This window comes from Mesocricetus auratus, unplaced genomic scaffold (assembly GCF_017639785.1).
Source record: "Mesocricetus auratus isolate SY011 unplaced genomic scaffold, BCM_Maur_2.0 Super-Scaffold_6730, whole genome shotgun sequence".
Classification (NCBI taxonomy): domain Eukaryota; kingdom Metazoa; phylum Chordata; class Mammalia; order Rodentia; family Cricetidae; genus Mesocricetus; species Mesocricetus auratus.
Genome location: NW_024429184.1, coordinates 117,425,130 through 117,447,960, shown reverse-complemented (window position 1 = coordinate 117,447,960; position 22,831 = coordinate 117,425,130).

Below are 22,831 nucleotides of genomic sequence, written 5' to 3'. Positions count from 1 at the left end.
GCTCATGGAAAGGTAGGATTAATATAGGAAAAATGGACACCCTACCAAAAGCAATCTACAGATTTAATGCAAATTCCCATCAAAAATTTAATACATAGGTATTGAAAGGACAATTTTCAACTTTCATATGGAAACACAAAAAATAGGGATAGCTAAAATAATCTTGAATAATAAAAGAATTGCTGGAGGTATCACCATCCTCAATTTTAAGTTGTACTGCAGAACTATAGTTATAGAAACAGAATGGTATTGGCCCAAAACCACACATATCAGTTGATGGAACTGAACTGACATAAACCCACACACCTAATGAACACATGGATAAAGAATCCAGAAACACACACTGGAAAAAAACAGTATCTTCAACAAATGGTACTGGTCAAACTGGGTGGCTGAATGTAGAAGAATCCAAATAGATCTGTATTTATCACCCTGCACAAAACTCATATTGTGGTGACCCCAATCATAAAATTATTTCAATGCTACTTCATAACTGTAACTTTGCTACTGATACGAATTGTAATGTAAGTATTTTATATGCAGGATATCTGATGTGTGACCTTCAAAGTGGTTGTGACCCACAGGTTGAGAACTATTGGAGTAGGATTTACATGCGCACAGATCTTGTTAGGAAAGAGAAACGCAATAGATAGTTATGGATGGATGAAGAAGGCTGCAATAGGAAAACCAAGAGGATGGGAGAGGGGGACAAGGGAGGGAATATGGGGAGAGACAGCTAAAATTAAGGTCCATTTGAGGGCTATACCTAACACAACAGAAACGTCCTAAAATATAAAAAATACATGAAGGTGATCTAACCGAAATTGCCAAACAGTGGAGGAGACAGCCCTCTTGGTCATCTCTTGTCACCAAATGCAGCTTCCAGTACCAGGATTGGGTTACATCTCAACGTAACTGTTTGCCAAAGGGTCCCATGGAAGTCACAAAGCAATGCAGGCCGTTGCCAAGACTATAGGTTGCCCACCACAAACTGACAGCAAGCCTCCACTGCTGGAGAGAACACCTACACAAGTCATTGAGCATGGAGAAGCCAAGCTGGTGCCTACGCAGAGCCTTCACCTTCACATTCTAGCGTCTTTGGTACAGGAAAGAACCCTGCATGCCCCCTAAAGAGACAGAAAAACACCAAGACAGGCAGAAACCTTTTGATCGTCAATGATGTTCTGCCTATAAGGTCTGCTTGGGCAGTGATGGCACAGAGCTTGTGGGAGTAACTAACCAATGTCTGATTTGACTTAAGGCCACTCCATAAGATGGAACCCATACCCGACACTGCTTGAGTGACCAAGAAGCTGAGCCTAGGTAGCCCAGGGACTAGGGGTAAAACCAGATACTACTTTCTGTTCTACTAAAGGAATGTGGCAAAAAACAGATCCCTCATGACATTCTGCTCCAGTCATAGATCAGTGCCTTGCTCAGCTGTCAACAGAGAAGCTTCCTCCTCAGCAGTGGGAACAATCAGAGACCCACACCCAGACATCATGCAGAGAGTGAGACCTTGGAACACTCGGCCCTAAATGAGATGTCTCCATCGAAGTCTTCCACTCAGGGCTCAGGGAACTCTGTGGAAGAGAAGGCAGAATGAGTGTAAGAGCCAGAAGGGCTGCGGAACACCAAGAGAACAAGGCCCTCTAAGTCAGCATGATCAAAGCTCTTATGGACTCACAGACGCCGAAGAAGCGAGCACAGGGCCTGCGTTGGTTTGCATCAGGCCTTCTGCTTCCAGTTTCGTGTTTTTATGGGATTCCTGAGTGTGCAAGACAGTGGGTCTCTGATTCTTTTCTGTTTGTTTGTTTTGTTCAACTCTGGTGTGTTACTTTTTGTTTTACCTTACTATATTTATTATTTACAGAGGTTACATTGGATGAATCACATGAAGCATGGCATATTGGCAATATTTTAAAAGATTTATTTATTCTTATTTTATGTATGTGAGTGCCTTGTTAGCATGCATTTGTGTGTACTGTGAACCACAGTACCTGCAGAAGTCAGAGGAGTTGTTGGAACCCTGGGAACTGGAGTTACTAAGGCTGTAGGCTGCCACAGGAATGCTGAGAACAGAACTCAGGTTCTCTGCAAGAGCAGCAAGTACTCTTAACTGCTGAGCCATGCCTGCAGCCCCCAACAGTACTTATTTTTAGAGTTGTTTTTATTTTACGTGTGTGTTTTGCATGCATGTATGTATGTGCACTGTGTGTGCCTGGTGCTTGCAGAGGTCAAAGGAGGTTGCTGGATCTCTAGGAGCTGTAGTTATGAATTGTTATGAGCCACAATGTGGATGCTGGGAACCAAACCCAGCTCTTCTGCAGGAAAAAATAAGTGCTCTTAGAAGATGTCTCCCCATCTTCCTCAACAGTATTTTTCAGAAATATAAAATAATAGAAATATTTTAGCATCCCTTAGAAATTAGCATATTGAAAAGAATTCACAAATAGGCTAAAATGGACTTTTCAAACATTTGTTTTAAAATGCAAAATCATTCAGAAAATATGACATCTACTCCAGTCTTTACTAATAACACACACTAAAGCCTGGTTCTGCCTAGGCTGGAGTTACAGGGGAGTTATCTGGTATATTTCCATTTTAGATAAATAGCAAATAAAATGTTAGCATAATTACATGTAATTATGTTCTATGGACTATTTGGGACACACCTTGAGAAAGTATATTTGTTTTGTCAGATATTTAAATCTAATTGGGTTTCTTTACTTAATCTGGCAATGAAGTGAAGTAACCACAAGTGAAGTAACATGGTCTTGGTGTTATTGCTTCTGTCTTCTCTCCAGGTTAGAACCACCTAATTCATAGCTTGAACTGGGAATCAATGTTATAGAAAATGTTCATTTTAGATGAGTTAATTAGGCAAATTGCCATCAGGAGAATTGACTTTCAGTGCAAGGTGAGCTAAATCCCTTCAACCACCTTATCAAGCTATTTAAAAAGGTTGTTTCCCTGTCTTGGTAAGTTAGGTCCATCTAAGAACCTAATTCATTTTGTAGGTACTATTTGCAGTGTTCCACTTTGATTTTGCCATCTGACTCTGACTCCCTTCTTTTATAAGTCATGTGCTTGTGGGAGGAAGGGCTTGTTTCTCATCTGTCACAGCTATGGCCTGAACTAAAGATAGCAAACATTCTTCAATGTGGTTAGTGTTGAAAGGCATTGGTTTAAATTGGTCATAACTCAGAAATCCCCATTGACTCTTTGTATAGCTTTATTTTTCACTTTGCACAGATGGAGAAACTGGGTACGAATAATCTATTGATTTGTGATTATTAGGGGCACAGACAGAGAAAAACTCAGGTGCCCAATCCCCATAGTTAATTAAACTAACTTAAGAAAAGGCATCTTAGCAAAAGTCCCCAAGTTTGTACATTCCCAGACTGTTTCTGAAACAAAGTGTCACCCGAGGGCATGTCTTTCTTCTTCTCTGCAGCCTAAGTGCTATCGGTCTCCTCATCAGCTCTAGACAACCACGGTGGCAGAGAAGAATAGACTGTTATTTGATGCCAAATTGAATCTGCAGAGACTCAGTGAGCTGGACTGGAGAGTTATTACAGTGACTCAGCATGTGTGTGTCTGTTTGTGATTTTTAACATTGATAGCTCGCTAGACCTACTTTTAATTTCCTCTTAAATATTAGGATGTTTCAAAGTGTTCACAGCTACTGATTAGACCATTGTGTTTCTGATCTTGGTGATAGAATGTAGCCAACTTTCAAAGGAAAAAATTATGAAGTTTGAACTGAACTTTCTGTCTACTCACTGTAGCCATAGGAAGATACAATTATTTTCCAGTGCAGCACATTTTAATCACCCTTGTTGACCTTTGGTTCTCAAATGCTCCTTACCCATGGGAGGAAAGGACAGTCTGTTCCACTGTCATTCCTGTGGTCTGGTCTTCTAAAAATCAAGTGTTCTGAATGGGATTTGGCTTCAAAGTGAGCAGGAAGCCAAAGTGTTGACTCTTCTTGCTATGGGTAATAGCTAAAGACACTAGTAAGAAATTTTACACTAGATAACAATTGCTGCTAATCTCTGGCCTCCACATCTACACTGGACCATGCTTAAAGGAAGATGCTAGTTTTAACTAAATGAGAGTCTTGGAACTTAGAATATTTCTGAGAAGTATTCGACACCTCTCACTTACATTATAACTCTAATGCCACTATGTGTCATGGAGCCATCAAAGTCAACTTTCAGTTTATGTTGGTTTCCAAAAACTCAGAATTCCCTCATTATTTCTTGTTACCCAGAGTAACTTCCTTTTTCTTATGTAATTCCTATTCTTAATTACTAAAGCCTTTCCACTGTACATTAGCAAAGTTCCCACTAGCAAATAACTCAGTTTGTTTTCTGAAATTCTACCTTTGTATTTGACTGAACCCTTGCTCTTCCTGAGGCCAGCACCTTCATTTACCTTTCCTAAACATATAGCCATGCTGTCTTCTTAGTCTTTATGCCGGTGAACTTAGCGATAAGAAATCTCTGTCTTGCTTATCTTTGACACTTCTATATCACTCTACATCTCTTGCTCTTAATGACAAGCAGCTTAGAATATCCTATCATCAACTTTTATCACCCTCTGGTAACCTTCGCATCATTTATCTGCTGACCTCAAGGGGCTTTCTCTTGTTTATGGTGGCTTCAGTGAGACAACTCACTACTCTTTCCAATTCTGATGCTTCCCTAGTTCTTGGTAATTTCTGCATAGCTGCTTCTCCTGATAGTCTAATCTTTCCATCTCTTAGCCATCTTTCCTCTAAGTCCTGGATCTTTCTACTAATCTCAGCTACCTATTCTATCCACACTATGAGAATGACATTATCATTATTATCAGTAACTGCTGCACTTTCTCAATGTAAGTTTCATGCATTAAATGTTACAGCTATTCCCCAGTTTTTCCAACTCAACCCCTGTAGCACCCTATTGTTAAAGGAATTCAACCAGTCTAACACATAAAATTTATTAGTTCCACCATCCCTTTTTATTATCACCACTACCCTGCAACCTTGTTTACAGCTAAAAATAATCTGTGGTCAACCATTATAACCAACACCTTTATTATATCCTGGTCCTCTCTCAACTAAATGTACTTGCTTATAGAATCCAAATTTTCATAAATATAAAAGTTTGCCTACACCAGACTTGTGTTCATATAGGTTGGTGTGGGAGAAAAACCATCATAACTTTGCTAGTTCTTCTCACTTTGTATTGTATTACAGATGGCCCTTAATGTCATTTGTCAAGTACACATGGTATCTGTGTGGCTCATTTACTCTCCTTTCTCACCCACTCTCCCTTGACCTCTTCATACATTTTTTTAAACCTTCAGCATACCCAATCTTCTCCATTGGTAGACCATCTTATTTACTTACTAATAAACAAACTGATTAGAGGAATGGCCTCAGAATTCTTACCACATTTACTTATTAACCTGTCTTTGCTTTTTATGCCTTGCTTTATGTTCTGTGACGGTTACTATGTACATAGCTGAGATTCTGTCTATATTTGTGCTCAAATGCTTTGCCATAGCATACTTTCAAGAACATTGCTTTCTGTCTACAACATACTATTGATTCTTTCCTTTCTGCTGAATCTTTTCCTTCAACATACAAGAGTGCTGTTCTCACATTGTAAAATAACCATTTATTGACCCCATTTTCCTTTCAGCTACCATTTTTCTCCCATTTACCAAAAATTTCTTGCAAAAGTTCTCTGTATTTACCACTTATTCTCCTTTTGTTTTTCTTAGAGTTTTAAAATAACGTGGACTCACAGAGACTGTGGCAGCATGCACAAGACCTGCATAGGCTCTAACTAGACAAAGTTCCAGCATTGAGAAGATGAGGTAGACACGAAATCCCACTTGGACCAAGAATCTATGTGGGGATAATACCCACTGGGAAAGGGAAAACTCAGCTTTCTCCAATGGTATGCTGCTGAGTGTGTCAACCACACTTCAGGCAGGCCCATGGCCAGGAGTAGTTGACCAACACAAAACCAACTCTATGGTTCTTTTTGTGAGCTTTTTGTTTCACTTTGTTTTGCTATTTTTTGTTATATTTGTTTTTTATGTGTCTGTTTTGATTTTCAGATTTTGAGAGAGAGAAAGCGAAAGAGAGACAGAAACAGAGAGAGAGAGAGAGAGAGAACATCATGAAGTTTGGTAGATAGGGAGATGGGAGGATCTGAGAGGAGTTGGGTGGGAAACATGATCAAATATATTTTATAAAAATTTTTAATAAAATTATTATATCTAAATAACTAGTTCCCATAACTATTTGGGATATTCCATCAAATCTATTATATTTGATAGAATTAAAATATGCTATATACAATATATATAATTAGTACTTATTAATTTAAAAATAAAATGAAAATATCTCAAATCCAAATCTTATGTACTCTATCAAAACTACCCTAGTTTAAATACCATTATTTTTGCCTTTATCATTGCAGTGGTTTTCCATTGCTTCCCCTTATACCATCTATAGAACCACCAGGCATGTATGTGTGGTGTATGCTTGGGGGCATATGTGTGTGTGCCCATGTATGCATGTGCAGACCAGGTCAATACCTGTTGTGTCACCTCACTTTCAAGACAAGATCTGTCACTGAATCTGGAGCTCACCAGTTATCTGTGCTGACTGATCAGCACGCCCCTGGAGCCCTCCTAAGACTGTAACTTTGTTTTTGTTACTGTGATAACACCACAACCAAAAACAACTTATGGGGAGAAAAGGGCTAATTTCAGCTTACAGAGTGCACTCCAGCATCAGGGGAAGACTGAGTGGGGGCTCGAGGCTGGGACCCGGCAGCAGGAGCTGAAGCAGAGGCCACAGAAGAACCCTGCTTGCTGGCTTGTTTCCCACAGCTTGCTGAATCTGCTGTCTCACAGCATCAGACCCCTGCCCAGTACTGGCCCCACTCACAGTGGGCTGAGCACGGTCGCATCAGTTATTACCCAAGAAAATGCTGCACGTGCATGGCCCCGGACCAGTCTTATGATTGAGACTCCAGCCTTGATTGGGACTCCCTCTCCTCAGGAGATTCTAGCCTGTGTCCTCCCTCCCAGCACTGGGATTACACTTTATGTCACTGTGTCTGCTTTTTACATGGAATGCTGGCAATCTAAATTCAGGTCCTTACACTTATCAACAAGCACGTTGTTTACTGAGCCATTTCCCCAGTTCCCAGGATTATCTATGTGTAACATAAATAAAACCTCTACAGGATTATCTATGTATAACATAAATAAAACCTCTATTTAAAATGTCTAATTTAGGCCGGGCGTTGGTGGCGCACACCTTTAATCCCAGCACTCGGGAGGCAGAGGCAGGTGGATCACTGTGAGTTCGAGACCAGTCTGGTCTACCGAGTGAGTTCCAGGACAGCCTCCAAAGCCACAGAGAAACCCTGTCTAGAAAAACCAAAAATAAATAAATAAATAAATAAATAAATAAAACGTCTAATTTGTTTCTCATCATTTCCTTCTACTCTATTGTACTTGTCTCTACCTTACATAATAATTGAATTCTACAATTTCTTCTGTGTACTAAGAGCCTAGAAGAGAGTTCAATAAGTATTTGATGAATCGATTAATCCTTATTTTTTAAGTTAGTGTCTGATTTTACAATCTGGCAAGACAGAAATCCACATTGCCCATATGATTGCATCATGTACTGTATTTTTCTGTAAACTTCTTACATCATTATTCTTTAGCTGTGTAAATACTGTGATGAGATATTTTCTATGAGGCATTAATTTATAAACCATCTTTTTAAAGTATAAAGGGAAAGATAAAGATATTGATTCTTCCATGACTCCCTCTCCACCCAAGACAGTTTCTGAGCAGGGAAGAAGGTATCAAAACATGGGCAAAGATCACAATTCATTTACTGTTTCTGTAAGTATGTGTCAGACACTGTAGCAAGCTTTTTAAATGGTCCTTATACTTGGTCAGCAAGCACTTTACCTTTTGAGTCATTTCCCCAGTAGGCTATGAAGAAAAGGCATTAGACAGGTGAGGTCTGTGGTCCCATAGAATTTATAGTATAGTGGAGCAGTTTGACAGCTGGTAAGTAAATATTTAAGTGTTTTGAAATTGTGACTGGTGGTCTTCAGCAAATAAGTGTCACGCTCGCTGCATTCACAAAGAGTGGAGCAGGCTTGCAGTCAGCAGAATACTACTTCTGGTGAGATGTATTCATCTTAGTTCCCAGAATCTGCAAATACATTCCACAGCAAGGAGGAATTAATGCTGCTTCTCAGCCAGCCTTGAGGATGGGAGATTATCCTGTATCATTTGGGTGGACCCAGCATTATCTCTGAGGTTCTTGAGAGTGGAAAGGGAGGCAGTAGAAAGAATGCCAGAGTCAGAGGGTGACTGAGTATGGTGCATTGCTGTTGTTGAATGTGGGAAAAGGGACTTCAAATCCAGAAACACAGCTGTCCCCGAGGACTGAAAGGTGAAGAACCCCGTTACCTCCTGAAGTGTGCAGAGGGAGTGCATTCCTGCTAACACTTGACTTTAGTTCAGTGAGACCCATTTTGGACTTTTGACCTTAATAAGCATTAGGTGATAGGTTTGTTAAGTCAGCACGGCAATTTGTTTCAGCAGCAAATGGGAAAGTAATAAGGACTTTAAATTCCAAAGTCAAGAAGCGACTCTCTAGAGAGATTTCATTAATCTGAACTGAAGGATTTGAAAGGATATGACATGCAAAAAGCTTCTGATAGCATGTCCAGGTGGTAAAAAAAGCAACGTCAAGGCTGAACACAGATTTGGGGAGTTAGGAGTTGAGAATCATAGTAATTGAAGTGTGGTGACCAAGGAGAAAGTATTTAACAAAAGACAGGAAATTTAGACAGGAGACATCTATGTAGGGTTTAATAGATATTAAAGAGCTTAGATTTTATTATTGGTGCACAGTAAAGACATTCACCGGTTTAAAGTTTGAGTTTCCCATGATCTGTCGTATGTCTTTTTAAAGGTATATTTTAAACATGAACCAATCATCGTACACAGTTTAATAAATTTTTACTGAGTAAACCTACTCTGATTACTACTACCCAGGTGAAAAATCTAACAGTTTTTTAAAAAAGTATTGTGTTTAATATTCATAGAATCATATTTCTGTTTTTTAATTTTTTCTTTGCCAAACACAACATTTGTGAGATTTATTCATATAGATAGTTTAAAAAATTACTATTGCTGTGTGTATTTCTTATTTGGAATATACTTACCCATTCTGTTCTTTAAGTATATTGGTTGTTTCCAATCTGTGCTATAATGAACATTTTTTTTTGTTTTTTCAAGACAGTGTTTCTCTGTGGCTTTGGAGCCTATCCTGAAACTCACTTTGTAGACCAGGCTGGTCTCGAACTCACAGAGATCTGCCTGCCTCTGCCCTCTGAGTGCTGTGATTAAAGGCATGCGCCACCAACACCCTGCCTTATAATGGATATTATTGTACATGTTTTATTTTTGTACACATGCAGACATTTCTGTTAGGTATACATTTCTAAGTGTATGCTTCCTTTAAACATTAATATTGCCAATTTTTCAGAGTGATTGTAACAATTTGCACTCCATGAGCAATGTGTGATAGTTGCGGTTGTCCCATTGTTTTCTTCCTTCTTTTCTAAGAAAAGGTTTTTCTGTGTAGCCCTGGCTGTCCAGGAACTCACTCTGTAGATCAGACTGACCTTGAACTCAGGGATCTGCCTGCTCTGCCTCCAGAGTGCTGGGATTAATGGTGTGCACCACCACTGTCCAGATAATTTTCAAAACTTGTTTATTTGGCTAGTTTCTTAAGAGAGTAAAAGGTATTTCATAACAACATTTTGACAGTTCTTAGATGATTAACGACACTGAAAATCTTTGGTCATTGGCTATTTGGATAGTTTCATTTACTAAGTGCTTGTGCAATGACCTAGTACTTAGATTTAAAAAAAAAGTTCTAGCAGGGTTGTGGTGGTGCACGCCTTTAATCCCAGAACTTGAGAGGGAGGAAGAGGCAGGCAGATCTCTTGTGAGATCAAGGCCAGCCCATTTTATAGAGTGAGCTCCAGGACAGCCAGGGCTACACAGAGAAAGCCTGTGAGCGCACTTCCCCCCACAATTCTGAATTCTGTGGAGATCATATTAGACAATTTCAAATTTTCATTTGTTTTGTTGTGACATGAATGAGGTTTGGTATATTCAAAGAAAATTACAAATGTTCCTGTGCAGAGGAAATGTTACAGAAACAGGTATTCTATACAAGCCTATAAGTGCATGGCGTATCTTTAAATTAACCATGGAACTTTGAGGCAAATCATATTTTCATAAAGGTGCTGATCTGAATTGTTAAGATACCAGCTCCAATACCAATTTAAGAAAAGAATTGGATTAGGGATTTAACTCAGTGACAATATCTCTTACCTTGTACATTCAACACACTGAGTTCTTTATCCAGAAATAAAAGGCATCATACTATTTTATGAATTGAATTTAATTAAATATTCCATAAACACAAGCTTTACAGAAATTTAATGACCGAGGGAAGGAAAAAATTCAATACATAAAATTTAGTTTAGTGGCTTCCAGAAAAAGTTAATTTTACTGGTTTGAAACCGAGGAAGATGAATGTTGAGGCAGAAATACATGCAGAAGAAAGGGTGTGCCCAATTAATGGGATTTCTGGCTGGCTGCCCCGAGAGATCCCGTAAAATTCTCTTCTGCAAGGTAAAACACCTCCTCTGAAGGAAGTGGTATGCCCACCGAGAACGAGGGCCTCTGCCCAGAGATACATTACTTTGTACTGCTGGCTCTGTTGCTCTCCCTGAGCTCTGGCAGGCTTCCTTTTACTGTCTTGCCCTTTAAGAGGGCTTGAGTTTGCTTCTTCTCTCTTAAAGACCTTAGTGTTTGCTCTCACCTCCTCCCTCTCCCCCACTTCCTTTCTTAGGGCAACAGAGCCAAACCACAGCCCCTTTTGGTTATTGTTCCTACCCAGTTGCTGACTCTAACAAGCATAATTCTCCCTTCGCTTTTTGTATCCCTGTGCCATCGCTGGCCCCTTCAGTTCTTTGAAGCTAGTGACCCCAAATACCGCCTGTGAGGATGAACCTGCTTTTCTTCCCTGACCACCTCTCCCCCCCCTCCCCCGCAGCGACTGAGACAACCCCTTTCTGCAGCCCGAGGCAAAGATTTAATGCTGTCAAGAGCACAGAGCGGCCCCCTACCCAAGGCTGCGAAGGGCGGGAGCTCAGCCAAGCCCTGTGCTGCATCCCTGGCACTACACCTTCCCAAGCTTGCTCTCTGTTTGAAGATGCTGGCCTAAATTAATTTCCAGGGAACAGAGGGGGAGGGAGGAAGTAGTGTGTTCGAGCACCGAAAACTGCGGCAGACTCGCCCTCTGCCGGTTGAAGATGTGAATGATCGCAGCCGAGAACTACGGGGGAAGCGATCCGTTTAAAAAAGATAACCTCCAAAACAATACAGAGAAACCCTGTCTCGTAAAAACAAAACAAAACAAAAAACAAAACAAAACAAAAAAAGATAAATAGCAACTAAAAGCCGGCTTGCTTTGCCCATTTGTCGACCTAAATCGTCACCCGCGAGTTTCTAGCTCTGCCTGAAATTGAATCATATTCTTAGTCTGAATGCTAGCCCAAAGTAACATGCTATCTCGAGCCCACGATCACTTACTCTTAGGTTTCCATTTATTTTAGATCGCTAATCAACATTTTCCCCAGAGACCCTTTTGTCTAACTGGTTGCTAGGCAACCGGAAAAATGACACCTAATCCAGCAGTTAGAGACAGAACATATCTAGGGCAGCAATTCCATGCGAACAAAGAGACAGGTTTTTGCTTCTGTCAATGGAGAGCAGAGGAAAGACTGCCGCCTGCCGGACGAAGCCCCGGCTGCCACAGCCCACCGAGCCCCGCACCGCCCTCTCAGTCTTGCGTGTTTTGTTGGGATAAACCAAGTCCCGGAGGCTAGGCAAGACCACGCCCGCCGCAGCTGCACAGCAGCTGCAAGACGCTCATCTCCCGGCGGGGAGCGAGAGGGAGAGGAGAGAAGACCCCGCCACCAAACGTCGCAGTGCGGGCGTCCGCCCGCCCCTCGGCCCGGCCGAGGGTCGCAGCTCAGGGGTCCCCCCTCCACCCTGGCATTGTGAGCTGGTCGATCACGCGGCGTGTGGGCTCGGTGGAGATTGGCCGTCTCCTTCGTTGGGTGAAAATTTCCGCAGCCAGTCACGGGGCTCAACCGGGCGGTGTCGCTGTCCGCGTCTGCGGTGCTGAACTCTAGGCGTGGCCGGGGAGAAGGCCTGTGTGTGACAGTTTCCGGTTGGGCGGTGTCGGGGGCGTGCTCTAAAAAACCGGTTCCATCTGCCACCTGGTGGTCGACGAGGCAAGTGCTGGAAGAGCAGGAAAAAGAGAGTTTAGGAAGTTCAGAAATTACTTTAAAATGACTTTAAAACTCCGAAAACACAAATCGGAGGGGTCTTCGTCCTCAGTAGTTGGTCTGTTGGGGAATCTCATACCTTTCTAGAGACAGCGAGGGTCCAGAAGAATGTAGACTTTCTAGAATGATGTCTCACTGCCATCCAAGAAAATAACCTGCAAGTTTGTTTAAATAAACTTTGCCACGCATTTCCCAACATATCTTGCCGTCAAATATGCATATAAAGCATCTTTACAGTGCTGGAACATTAAAATAAATGCTTAAAAAACTATCTTGATGACCTAACACGTTCAAGGAAACTTAGTTCATCTCTGATGTCAGTTTTCAGAAAATCAAAATAATGAATAATTTGTAATATAGTAAAAAGTAATAGAAATTCTATGGGGGAAATTTTATTTTTATTTTCATCTGGTTCTAGTATTTAAGCTATGAGAATGCAGGTAACAGGGAGTTTGTGATATGCTTATTTCTTTTAATCTGTACATTTTATATTATCCGACACAAAGTCAGTGTGAATGTGCATATATACCTTCAGGTGAGGGAGGAAATCTCAAGCTGATTTGTACACAGAGACGCCTAATTCTAATATGTAACAAAACTTGGGAGAAATATTATATATCTTGTTCGGTTTTTGAAAAATAAAATACATGTAAAGGTGGCTACATCTTAGAGAGTATGAAGTCAGAATTCCAACTGACCATCAGATTTCTGTGTCTCTCTTGGCAACCTCTTCTTCCTGATTAGTTTGATACAACTCTTTGCATCTTTCAAAACAGTGGCTATCATGTGTGTTCAGATGTATGGGTTACAGTGCAAAAATCAGTCCTAGCAAATTGAGATAAAATTGAATATCATTATTAAACAAATTTATAATTCTCAAAGTAAAAAAATAGACCCATCCAAGAGGCACACTCATCTTTATTTGTCAGTCAGTAGTTATTATTTGGTATTATTATAATGGTTTCTACCTTTAAGCCTTAATGCAGAATATAACTGTTATTTCTGCTTTAAGGTCAAATACATTTTATTTTAAAAATATTAACTTTAATTAAAACTTATATGCTAAATTTAGGATTGATTACTTGTCCTTAATCAAGAAATCGAGAAGTTTATCAGAGTATAATAAGGAAAAGAACTGTCTTTTTAGTCTTCATTTGATCAGATTGGGAAGTTTCCAAACACACTCAGCTTCCCTGGAAAGCCACTATAGTCTGCACCACCAACAGGAAGGCAACACATGGACAGAGGTTTCAAAGTCATCAGCTTAAAATCAGTGTGTAATGGAAATCTGCTCTATTAATAATAGTATTTGGCTTATATTACAGCTTCTTATATTACTATGGGGGAAAGAAACACACTCACAGGCACATGCCAAACAATAAGAAGCTTTGTCATATAAAGCAGCAGATGGGAGACCAAGACCAGCTGCAGTGAGTCTGGCTGCCAAGTGTGTCTGTAAAGCATCCTGCTCCTGCCACAATGGGAAAACAGCCCCACAAAACATTAAATACATGAAAGAACACAATAGGAGAATAGAATTCTAATATAATAGTAAGATTTAAAACTGCCAGTGTTTTAAAGTACATCTGCTCCTAAAATAGGATTATTTCAGCTTTAAACATATGCAAAAATCAGAGGGTCTCCAGATGTTGATGCTTATTTAATTCACCATGGTAAAATATTATTAATATTAAAATGGGCACAGCAACAGAAACAATATATAGAAGAGTTTCCAGCATTATACTTAGTGTATTTCTTAAGGTGTTAACAATAAATGACAAAATTCATTACTATACAATTTTAAGATCATTTACATCTATGATTTTTGAGGTAAATAAATTAGAATAAGCACTATATTGTCCTCAAATGTTAGAGTAAATTTAAATCTGAACTAAAATTATAAACCAGAAATACTGTTTTGCAGAACACATTAGGAGTAAAACAGTTTTTATCTAGTGTTGGGGCTCAGAAAACAAAACCCTAAAGTATAATGTTTTGGCATCTTGAATACTTCAAGCTGAAGGATATTGGAAGACCTTAGTTATACAATTGATTTGACTTTCCACTGTCTTCTGGTCTCTACCTTTCTTCCACCAATCAAGCTATAGAAATGAGAATTCAGCTTTCTGAGTGAGTCATGGAGACTAGAAAGCATCTTCCTTAGAACAAGTGATAAAATCTGGAAGTATTATTGCAGGCCAAAATAAAATCCTGTGTCCTATATTATTTAATAGTAAATATGGCATAAAATCTTCATTTGATAAGTGTCAACCTTACACCTGGAAGGAGTAAATACAAGGAAAAAGTGGACAAGGCTTGCTGGATTTACCTCTTTCATTTATTATTAGGAGATATCTATTTTTGTCCATTCACATTTCCAGATGTCTGTCCTATCTCAACAAGCCAAACAAAGCATTAAAATATTTCCCTGGGTCTTGGGACTTAATTTATGATGGCTTGGATGTCATATAAATTTTTAGGTAAAGGAATTTGTTAAATTTTCCCTTGTTTTCCTGTCTTTTGTATAGGAGTGTAAGCTATGATCTTATGATGGACAAAGAAAGACAAAGCCATAAATATATGGTTTCAAATTTTTATTGGATTTCTGTGAGTGAGAATATGTGTGTCTCTGCACATAAACATTTCCTGAGCTTTTTCTTTTTCTTAGGTTTTCTTTGTTTTGTTCTGTTCAATTTAAGAAAAATCTCTTTTACTTTCTCCTCCTCCTCCTCCTCATTATTATTATTATTATTATTATTATTATTATGATAATTATGCCTGTTTGTATCCCAATGAAGGATAGAAAAAAGAGCATGGATTTGGGTGGGTGGGGAGGATCTGGGAGGAGTTAGACTACAATCAGAATATACTGTATTAAAAATCTACTTAAAGGGCTGGAGAGAGGGCTCAGAGGTTAAGAGGACTGGCTGCTCTCCCAGAGGTCCTGAGTTCAGTTTCTAGTAACCATTGGCCTGTAGACATACATGTAGGCAGAACATTCTATTCATTATAAATCTTAAAAAATCTATTTAAAAAAGGAAAACGAATATGGACAGTCACTTGAAAATTAACACTCAAGGTTGGCCTCTGGCTTTCACATGCATGAACACATGTGTACACACATACACACATGCACATTAATATCTCAAATACCATTAATTTTAAACCACACACCTGGTATTTAGTCCCTGCTAAAGGTTGAGGTCAGCTGTGAACTGCTTTAATGTAATATACAGGTTATTGTACCACATGGGTAATGATTATTTTTCATTACTTTTAGATTTATTTATAGCGTATGAATAGTTTGATCACATTTCTGTCTGTGTGCCACATGTGTGCCTGTTGCCCCTGGAGATCAGAAGAGGGCACCGGATTCCCTGGTTGGGAGTTACAGACAGTTGTGAACTTCTATGTGGATTCTTGGAATTGAACCCAGATGCTCTGCAAGAACAAATAGTTTGAACTGCTGAGCCATCTCTCCAGCTCTTCTAATAATTCTTTTTTTTAAATTCTTAATCATCTATCTACACCTTTTTATTATGAATGTGGTGGAAAAGCAAGAAAATGGTCCTATGTAACCAATTTAGGCCACAACTTGCTTCATATTATACATTAGTTTTCTATTGAAACCATAACAGATGACCACAAAGTGGGTATCTTAAAACAGTAGAAATATATTCTTTTTTCTTATGGTCCTGAAGGCTAGATACTGGAAATAGAGATTTTGGAAAAGTCCTGGACCTTGGGAAGACTTAGAGGATTATTGTAAAGGGAAGCTTTTCCTTGCTAGCCGCTTTGGTTTATCACCCGCCAGTCGCCTGGGCTCTGCCGCGTTGTAGACCCCAAATAACACACAAGACGCTGTATTAATTATGAAGCGGTTGGCCTTGCTTGTTTCTTACTGGCTAGCTCTGACTTAAGTAATTACCCCATAATTGTTCATCTAAGTATGTCTCTTACCGGAGAATAGTTCCGGGCTCCTACCCCATGGCGTTACATCTCGAACTCTCTGTGTTTCTCCTTCCCAGAGTTCTCCTGGACTCCTAGTCCCTCCTATCTTGGTTCCCTATAGGCTCAACAGTACTTTATTGACAAATGCACAGGACTTCCCCCAACAGATTATCCTTTCATAACACTACCTAACTTATCATGGATGATGTCAGCACTAGTCTGATTTCTTCATCTGTTATCACATAGCCTTCTTACCTTTCTCCACTGATCTTCAAATTTCTCTGTCCTTATAAAAATAATGCCACTTATTGGCATTAGATCTCATAATATTCCATTATGACTTCATTTTAATTTAGTTATATCTGAGAGGCGCCATTTCCAAATAACACTGTGTTCACATGCACCAAGGGATAGGATTTCAACATTTCTTTCTGGTAGATACTATTAAATCATAACATTGTACATCCCATTGGCCAAAGCAGGAAAATCTTTCAACAAAATCCAACATTCCATCATGATTAAAGGTCAAGAGAATCTACGTATTCAGGAGATGCATCTTAGAATAACAAAGGCAATTCACAACAAGACTACAGCCAGCATTATACTAAAGGAGAGAATCTCAAAGCAAGAATTTTTACACTAAAATCAGGAACAACGTAAGGATGTCCAATCTATCTATTCCTATTCAATATAGTGATTGAATTCTTCACTAGAGCAATAAGACAAGTAAAAGGAATAAAGGGAGTATAAATAGGAAATGAAAAAAATTAGCCTTATTTTTGGATGATATACATAAAAGACACTGAAGACTCCACTATAAAACTCATTAATGATAGTCAACAAAGTATTAGAATACAAAATTAATACACAAAATCACTAGTCTTTCTATGTGCAAATGACAAACATTGAGAAATAAGCCAGGGGGAAAATCCCATTCTCAATAGCTTCAAAAACTAGCTTGAAATAAATCTGACCAAGAAAGGGAAAGGATTATAATAAAGAATTTAAGACACTGGAAAGGATACCAGAAGACAAAAAGGTTTCCAATGCTCATAGATTGACAGTGTTAATATTATGAGAATGGCCACCATACCAAAGGTAATTTACAGAGTTAATGCAATGCCCAGCGAAGTTTCAACTCATTTCTTCACAGAAACTGAAAAGCAGCCAGGCAATGGTGGTGCACACTTTCAATCCCAGCATTTGGGAGGCAGGGGCAGGTGGGAGTTTGAGGCCGACCTGGACTACAGAGTGAGTTCCAGGACAGCCAGACAGAAAAACTCTGTCTCAAAACAAAGCAAGACAGAAAGCAAAAGAAAAAACTTTCAATTTTATTTGGAAACATGAAAACTCCAGGATATTCAAAACAATACTGAGCAACAAAAGAACTGCTAAATAGGTATCACTATTACTATTTTAAGTTATACAATAGAGCCATAGTAAATAAAACAGCATGGGAATACCATAAAAATAGACATACTAATCTATGGACTAGAACTGACCCATATACAAATCCACACACCCATAACCACTTGGTTTTTTTTCTTAACAAAGTAGCAAACCCAAAACTGAACACTGGATTAAAGACATTGTCTTCAACAAATGGTGCTGGTATAAGCCTTACCACTAGGATAAAAAGGTGTCTTGAAAGTCAAGTAATGCCACAAAGTCACACTGTACAACAAACCTCATACAAGAGATTGATTGGGAAGGAAAAAAAACCAGGTGGTGGCTTATATAGAGTTTCTTGGGAAACAGGTAGAACTTTTCCAGGGTGGAGCTTTATTTCACTTCCAGAGGTTGAACTTTTTACTCTGTAGGGTGGGTACAGGGTCTAGCAATTAGTATAGTTAGAGTGTTCTGTGGGTGGAACTTGGCAGTTTGAAGTCTTTGTGGGAGAGGCCTGGCTCGAGGGTCTTACAGTTGGTTCAAACTGGATAGCTATATGTGGAAAAATGAAATTAGATCCTTATATCTCATCACTCCAAATGGATCACAGACTTGGAATAAGATGAGATAGTCTGTGGTTCCCCCTAGCTCTTTCAAGTGTCTTCAAATTTACTATTAGTCTTGTTTCAGCCTGCCTGCAAGAGCCCTTCCTCCCACCCTACCTCCATTCCTTGGAGACTTCATTTCACAGCACAGAACCAGGTCCTCCTAGCTCTTTCTTGCTGGTCCCATTAGCCTTCCCTCCAAGCTTATCTCCATTTCTTGGTGTCATCAGCCACCACAGAAACACGAACTCGAAAGCCATGGAAACTTGGCTACAGTTAGGAGTGGACAATAGCAACCAAAGTACAGGACACCCATCCAACAAAGACAGGACAATATACCTACAACAAGAGACATTTCAAATGTCATAACCCAGATGCCTAGATCCCAGAACAAAAACAAAAGCATGAGCAGCCAAGACATTATGCTTCTTCCAGAAGCTGGCAGTCCTAATGTAATAAGCCCAGAAAAAATGATTTAGTTGAAGCACGAGGCAAGAACTTCAAAACAAAAATTTAAGAACCTAAAAGAGGAGGTGAATAACTGCCTTCATAAAACTGTAAAAACACAGCTGAATGAAATAATGAAAAAAACTTCAAGATATGAAAATAAGATTTACTCAGCCGGGACTCTTGAAGGAGGGCCTAGACCCTACCCTGGATGATACCACAGACTCTGGAGATCCACCATGGAGGGCCTTACCCTCCCTGGGGATTGGAGTGGAGATTGGGTGAGGGACTGGGTGTCCTGGTGAGACGGAGGGGAGGGAGAGGGAGCTGGGATTGACATGTGAAACAAACTTGTTTCTAACTTAAATAAAAAAAGGAAGAAAAAAAGAAAAGATCTAACAAAGAAATAGAATCACTAAAGAAAACCAGCAGAAATAAAGCTAGAAATGAAAAACTTAAGATATTAAACAAAACTTTGGAGGTAATTCTCACCAACAGATTAAAAGAAATGGAAGAGAGAATTTCATGTTTTTGTTTTTGTTTTCTTTTATTTTAGTTTTTCAAGGCAGGGTTTTCCTGTGTTGCTCTGGTTGTCCTGGAACTTACTCTGTAGATCACGCTGGCCTTGAACTCACAGAGATCTGCCTGCCTCTGCCTCCCCAGGTGCTGGGATTAAAGGTGTATACCACCACTGTCTGGCAAGAATTTCAGTTCTTAAAGACAAGGTAGAATAAAGACAATAAATGGATAGCTCAGATGAAGAAAATATTAGATATAAAATAATCCAAGCACAAAACACCCAGGAAACCTGGGACATCATGAAAAGACCAAACCTATGAATATTAGTTATAGAGTAAGGAGAAGAAATCCAGGTCAAAAGCAGAGAAAATACTTTAGCAAAATTATGGGATAAAATTTCCCCCAACCTAAAGAAAGAGTTGCTTATCCCAGTACAAGAAGCATGCATAGCACCAAATAGACAAGACAAGTAAAGAAATTCCCCATGACACATATTTATAAAAACACATGAAAAGGATATTAAACACTGCAGGGGAAGAAGTCCAAATAACTTAGAAAAACAGACATAATGGAGCAAACCTCACTTTTCAATGGAGACTCTAAAAGCCATAGGGCCTGGATAGATGTTCTACAAACTCTAAGAGACCACAGATGGCAGCTCAAACTACTATACCTAGCAAAACTATCAACCACACTGCTGGAGAAAGGAAAATATTCCATGTTAAAACAAAATTTAAACAATTTCTATCTACCAATCTAGCTTTAAAGAATGCACTAAAAGGAAAACTTCTGTCTGAAGAGGCTAACTACACCCAAGAGGATACAAAGAGTAGATAATCCAAGAATAGTAAAATAAGAAATGGGAAAATACTCATACCACCACTAAATAACAGATATAAATGAATAACAATATTTATTACTTACTGCTCATTAATAACTATTAATATTAATGTTCTCAATTTACCCCAAAGACACAGATAAACAGATTGGATTAGAAATATTAGAAATCAGGATCCACTTTTTAAAAAAAACATATTTTTAAATGTAAATTAGAAACAAGGTTGCTTCACATGTCAATCCCAGGTCCCTCTCCCTTTCCCTACCCTCCTCCCATGTCCTCCCACCAACCCCCCAGTACCCCCTCATTTCCCAGGGAAGCTGAAGCCCTCCATGGGGTGTCCATAGTCTGTCATTTCATCCAGGGCAATGCCTAGACCCTCCCCCAAGAGTCCAGGGTGAGAGTGCATCTCTCATTGTGGCATGGGCACCAGGATCCACTTCATGCTACAGCCAAGAAACACATCTTAACCATCTAGGACAGACATTTTTAATTTCTTGTTATCCAGGACCCACCAAAGTTAAATCAAGGTCAAATAAGCAATTTAAATAGAGTGTAACCTTAGTGAAATAAAGGTAGTAAGTGAAACTCTCCCAACTAAAATCAGCCCAAGGGCAGATGGATTCAGTGCAGAATTCTACCAGACCTTCAAAGAGCAATTAATGTGAATACACCTCACATTCTCCTGCAAAACAGAAACTGAAGAAACATTTCCATAATTCCTTTTATGGAGCCAGTATTACATTGACAAAAACGCAAAAATACCCAACAAAAAGAAAATTATGGACCAATATCCCTATGAACAGAGGTGCAAAATTTCTCAATAAAATGGCAAAGTGAATCCCAAGAACATGTTAAAAATACTACATCATTCTCAAGGAGGCTTTACTCCAGGGATGTAGGGCTGTTTCAACACATGTACATTAGTGACTATAATCCACCACATAAACAGACAGATAGACACCACATAATCATTATCATTAGATGCAGAAAAGGCCTTTGACAGATTTCAATATCCCCTCATGATAAAATTTCCGGAAAGACTAGGGATATGAGGACAATACCTCAACATAATAAAGGTAATTTACAACAAACCCACAGCTGACATCAATTTAAACAGAGAGAAAACATTTCTCTCAAGCATTTCTACTAAAATCAGGAATAAGACAAGAATATTGCTGGGTGGTGGTGGTGCATAGCTTTAATCCCAGCACTAAGGAGGGAAAGGCAGGCAAATCTCTGTGAGTTCAAGGCCAGCCTGGTCTACAGAGTGAGTTCCAGGACAGCTAGAGCTACATAGTGAAAACCTGTCTCAAAAACAAAAACAACAAAAAACCAAAACAAAACAAAAAGAGAAGAATGTCCATTCCCTTCATATCCATTCAACATCGTACTTGATGTCTTAGCTAGAGTTATAAGACAACTGAAGGAGATCAGTTGGGATTCAAATAGGAAGGAAAGATGTCAAAGTGTCTTAATTTGAAGATGATATAGTTTTATATATAAAAGACTCTAAAAACTGCTGAGCAGCAGCATATAAAATTAACACACACACACACCACACACACACACACACACACACACACGCACACACACACACACAAATCATTAGCCTTCCTGTATATAAATGACAAATGGACTGAGAAAGAAATCAGGGAAACAGTACCTGTCACTAGCCTCGGAAAAGTATTTTGGGATAACTAACCAGGCAAGTGAAAGACTTGTATAATAAAAATTTTAAGACATTGAAGAAACTGAAAAGGTATCAGAAGATGGGAAGAACTTCCAGGCTCATAGACCTGTAGGGTTCATTTGTGATAATGTCCTTTCTACCAAAAACAATCTACAGATTCAATGCAACCCTCATCAAAATTCCAACACAATTCTTGATGGGAATTGAAGAAACAATCAACTTCATGTGGAAACAACAACAAATACCCAGGGTAGCTACAAAGCCATAGTAAGAATAAAGTAAAAAAATATTTCGATCAATGGGATAAAATTGAACACTCAGCTGTAAGTCCATCCATGCACCTGTAGATCCCTGGGTTTTGAGAAGTAAAAAAAAACACACTGAAGAAAGAACAGCATCTTTAATAAATTGTGCTTGTCAAACTTGATGGTTGTATCAAATGAATGAAAATATATCCATATTTATTACTCTGCACAAAACAACTTCAGATGAATGAGAAAGACCCCTAACATAAGACCATAAGACTTGAATCCGATAGAAAGGAAAGAGGGAAACAGGCTTAAACATATCAGCACAGGAAAAGTCTTTCTGAACAAGATACTGGTAGCGCAGACAATAAGATCAACAGTTAATAAACAAGACTGTTGCAAGTAACGCCTTCAAGAGAACACATAAACTCTTAAAGCCAAACAGAAAGTCTTTACAGCTGGCTGGTGGTTGCATAAGGAAGTTGTCTTGCAGCCCTAAGACTTATGTTCTTGACTTTTTAAGCACAAAAACTACACCCTGAATGGACACACTTGAGTTAACAAGAACAGTTAGCAAGAAGCCCAAAAGCTAGGTCAGTACATTAGGGACTTTCCCAGCTTTGTGCTGGGACCATTGATTCCTGTTTTGACAGGTGCTTCTGCAT